Below are 4961 nucleotides of genomic sequence, written 5' to 3'. Positions count from 1 at the left end.
ATACCAGGTGACCGTGTTGTTCTTGAAGCTGCCCTTAAATGGGGTGACCTGTCCGCTCAGGAGGGAAATGGGCCTGTGTGGGGGCGACAGGCCAGTGGGCAGACTGGAACAGGCCTGCTCGACCCATCCTTCTATCCAACTGGGCCTGCTGGCTGGCGGGCAGGCCCGAATTTATACAAATCTTGGGCCAAGCAGGGCCCGATGGGAAAAAGGAACTGTGTTACAATGTGCTCTTCTGCTGGGCTCTGCCTGCCGGAGCTTCCCCCTACATGCGGGACAGGAAGCTCTGCAGACGCTCAGAGCATCTGGGGGGTTGGAGGGCTGGGTCAGGGCCTGCCTTCTCACTCTCACTTAGCGGGGCTTCCAGAACATGCCCAACTACTGCCCTCTTGCTTGCAACTCATACTTATCTGTGATCAAAGAGGCAGATCTCCCAGGGTGAGGCTCACTCACTGCACATCGGATTTGCTGACCCCTGCTATGTGCCCAAATGCGGGATACTCGACTGCATTATTTCTGGTAGTGGGGGACTGCGTTCGCGCTTTCCCCTGATTTATTGGTAAAAGAAAATGTAAAGTGTGCACCAGGCCTGCTAGGTTGGTTGCACACAGAGCCCCTGGTCTTGTGGCAGAGATTCTGAGTGCACTGCCAGTGTGTGCCCCTGCGCTGCACTACCAATGCATACCCACGTGTTGCACCGCCAATGCACATCCAAGCGCTGCACTGCAGGCACACCCAAACGGACTTGTATATCACATGCCAAACGCTGCATCGCTACGGCCATTGTTATGTATTCATGGAACAATACTATGAGTGAGAAGTTTTTTAATCGTGCCAAACAGTGTGGCCCAATGTTGTGCCTATATTAAACTGCTGCATGCTTTAAGATTGTGCTCACATTGCGTTTCTTCAATTAGGTTCACCTTTGGGTGATCGCTTTTCCACATTTTCAACATCTGTTGAATTGAATTATGCTTCTTTCATTACCACAGAAGTAATGAATGTGTATTACAGAGGTAAGCTGCCATATATATTGGGCACACTGCACATGCTCAGGCAGCATCAATCATGCTTTGTACTGGACAATGCTGGCCTAAATTGGGAACAGTCAGCATAGACATGTTGCTACAGAGGCATATTTTGGGTACAACCAGCATGACTATGGGGGTCATTATGAGTTGTGCTGTAAGGGATTACCGGCACCGGTAAGGAGACTGGTGCAGGTAATACCTTACCGCACAATTCCGAGGTCCCTTAGCGGGAACCGTAAAGGACGTGTGGTCTGACCACACGTCCCTTACGGGTCCCGCTAAGGGACCAGGGCGCTAATAACAGGCCTGACATTTGCGAGCCCGTTATTAGCGCCCTCCCCATTCCCATTGAGCCCTGTTCAATGGGGATTTACCGGTCCCTCCAGGGTCGGAATGCACTGGTAAGTCCCCATTGGACAAGACCGGTGCCGGACCCGGTACTGGAGGCAGCCATGGCGCAAATAGTGCCATGGCTAGCACCAATCTCGGAATGAGGCCCTATGTGTTACATCAGTGACAGTGCTGTCTTACACTGTGGACACATTGATCATTAAAATGTGTTGTGTTGTAAAATGGTCTTGTCTGCTGTTAGTGACATGGAATTTTCATATTGTCCTTTAGAACGGACTTTAAATTCATGGCTTTTTGGTCCCTTTTCTGCTGTAAAATGCACCATTTTAACCCGATATTTGAAAAAAAATTCTTGGGGGGGAAAGCCCCCCAAACATTCCCTAGATTCTAATAACTCCCTCGCAAAGCTCGGTCACCCCCACTATTTCAGAAAAATATGAACACATACACACTGAAAGAAATCACAAGCAACTAACCTTTGATCACTGCCCCTGATACCAAAAGCTATCTTTGGGACTGCATGACTATCACTGCCTGTGATGATATTGTGTCAAAAGTCACACAATATGCTTTTTAATATACTGCTTTGGGTGAGGTTGTTGACTTTTGCCTTGCCGGCCCACTGGGTGACAAAAAGTGAATTCTTCGGCCCCATATTCAAAAAGGTTGGACAAGCCTGATATAAAGCATTCTTTCCCACCTCATTCTTCTTTTCCTATTCATAAGTAACCAAGAACTGTGCTACTGTAGGGTTACCTATTGCTCATTACTGCTCATATTCACAAGTGTGCTATCCATTATCAACTTATTTATAGATGTGTGATATATATATATATATATTGTTTAAATTTTCAAATAAACCTTTTAAATTTGCAAAACAAGCCTACTTCTTGGCTCAGTGGGGTCAAGGGGGATTCTAAGAGAGGGGTGTTATACAAGGGTTCATCATCCAGATCATAACTTGCCATAAAAATACATAATTAAGGGCTTCCCTTGGGCATCCCAGACAAGGCACTGACTTAGTCGGATTGCTTGATTGGAGTTACTTACATACCATACTGTGGCCACGTAGAGTTGCCTCTTTTTCTGTCCGAGGATGGTGAACTTTGAATAATGGGTGAGGCGAGCATTTTACACTTGGTGGAACAACCAAAGTGAGGTGCTATGAGTTCGTAAGCACATGGCGTAGGTAATTGTACGTGTTGCATATTAGACTGTAATTTGCCCACAGTTAAAGTTCAGGAGATGTTTTATAAACAGAAGCATGTGTGCTTTTATATGCAGTGCTGGGATGTTCACCACCGACTATGACAGCATTAAGGAGCAAGATTTGCAGTGGGTCCATGGACATGGAATTTGTTTGCCCTCCATTGGCAATGCCGTTTTGTTTGCCACTCTGCATGCAGCACTGCATACAATTCTGCAGAAGGGTAAGAGAAGCGTTGATGTTCAGTACGTACAAGTGTGAGGAGGAGAAGGGAACAGAAATGCATTGAAAGACATAAAAAACAAAAAAAAATGGGTAAGCAAGCATGTACATAACAAAAACAGGACCAAAAAAACCTTTCCTTTTCTGAGACAGTACTACAGTCCCAACTCCTTATCCTGTTTTACATTTATCCCCCCCTACTCTCCCTTCCCTCCCTACCACGAGAAGTCAGCAGTTTAAGCTGTGCTTTAAGCTTCCACATGCCACACCCAGCCATTTTCTGGATGGGAGCCATGGAAAGGAAACCGTGGAGCGAAAGACATTGTTTCTGAGGTTGGTGGGTCAGGTGTGTACTCAACGGTGTACCATAAGGTTCCTTTGCACAAGGAAGTGCAGGAGGCTATGTTGGAAGTAAGCAATGTAAGGAGAAAGCAGCCTGGGTGTATGCATCAACTGTATGTATTTCTTTGGAGTTAGTAACATGCAAGGTGTCCTGCATGTGCCCAATATTTTGTGAAAAGTGTGCAGTAAGTGGGGTAGTTCGGGAAAAAAAAAATAACTTTGCAGTGTATATGGTACGTGGCAGGCTACTGTTGTGCATGCATTGTGTGTATGATATCATATGATGTGCGATTGTAATGCCCATACACACACATCTAGCAAAGCACAACGAGGTGCTGGAAGGCAAACAGAGGGGAGACAGAGACAATGAACGTACTAGGGCAGGTGTGACTTAGATCACCCAAGTGCATGGGTAGAGGGAGGGGAAGGTACAGTACATGGGAAGAAGAACAAATGACAATAAATAAAAATACTGCCCAATAATGCCAAGTGTACCGATAAGTGCACACACAAGGTGTTGGTTGCACTGTTAGCCATACAGAAAACAGTCCACAGCTGCAGGGTTTGCTAGAAAGCCAGTGTAGGGGTTTGCCTTGCAGGGGGAGGTAACATGGGTCCAACATCATAGAGTTGTTAGGTAAGTAGTGCAGATTAAGTGTACAACATGCAGTAGCTGTGGAGATGAACAGAAAGTAGACGCAAAGAGAAAGACTTTGAGGTGCTTCCGGAACTGGCGATGGTTCCCCTCAAGTGTCAAGGAGGCAGGGAGCATGTTGTGGAGGGAGGCCCCAGGTGAAAAAACACATCTACCAACAACAGCTTTTTTGCAGATGTGCGTGACCCTGAGGGAGTTTTGAGACCGATGAGGGAAGAGCTTGCACATGCATATATATATGGAGTTACATTTGAAGGTATTGTGGTCCCATGGCCCAGAAGGCCTTCTGCATAATACAGGGTCTTCTCACTTCATTCCTCACAGCCTCTGGGACCTATTGGCGACATTTCAGTGCAGGAGACATAGGGCCTCATCACAAGTTGGGCGGTAACGCCGGCGCTATTAGCCCTACCACCAAACCCCCCGGCGCTATTAGCGCCAGATCACGGGTTTGACAGAAGGGTTATTGCCCATTCCCCATTGGGCCCATTTGGGAATTCCTCATTCCTCAATGGACCCAATGGGGAAAATTTGCGCTATTACCGCTGGCGGATTTCCCGCCAGCGGTAATCGCGCCGAAAATTGGCAATTTTGCCGTGGATTTGAGCTGGGGGGAAATCCGCCAAGGCCATGATCTGGCGGACCCTTAAATGTGGCGGTAATAGCGCTACCGCCGCATTTAAGGGTTACCACCAGACTCGCGATGAGGCCCATAATGTCCAAAGTCGCACACTCCTCTTCTGCATGCGTTACAGAAAGTGGAGAGTAGAAGGGGGCAGATTTAATAGAGCCTACTGTAATAGTGCAGCCTACCTAGAAGTACAGCTGTGAAGACAATGCTCTTTGTGAAGTTGCTTTCTCGGGTACCATGCATTGAATGCTGCTATTGATGCCATTTTTGTACAATTTATGTAGGAGATGGGTTAGTGGGGAAAACATTTCGTAGCTTTGTCGGAAGCAAGGCAGGGAGATCCTGTCGCGATATTACACTGTATGATATGGGTCAATGAAAATGCTGCAAGCACATATCAGTAACCTGCTACTTCGTGGTAGTGGATGAGAAAAAAATGAGAAAAAAACAGTATGCTTTGAAAGACCGTATTGGCCACTCAGTGGCAGATACCATGCACAGAGGCACTTATAGCACAGTAAT

At 46.9% G+C, this 4961-nt stretch overlaps 1 pseudogene; it reads left to right on the top strand.

Moving 5' to 3' along the window:
* The first annotated feature begins 402 nt into the window (after positions 1-402).
* On the top strand, positions 403-551 carry LOC138581555 (U1 spliceosomal RNA; annotated as a pseudogene).
* The last annotated feature ends 4410 nt before the right edge of the window (positions 552-4961 follow it).

Source organism: Ambystoma mexicanum, chromosome 3p (genome assembly GCF_040938575.1).
Source record: "Ambystoma mexicanum isolate Mex_15411 chromosome 3p, UKY_AmexF1_1, whole genome shotgun sequence".
NCBI lineage: Eukaryota > Metazoa > Chordata > Amphibia > Caudata > Ambystomatidae > Ambystoma > Ambystoma mexicanum.
This window is presented reverse-complemented; position numbering and strand designations above follow the sequence as displayed.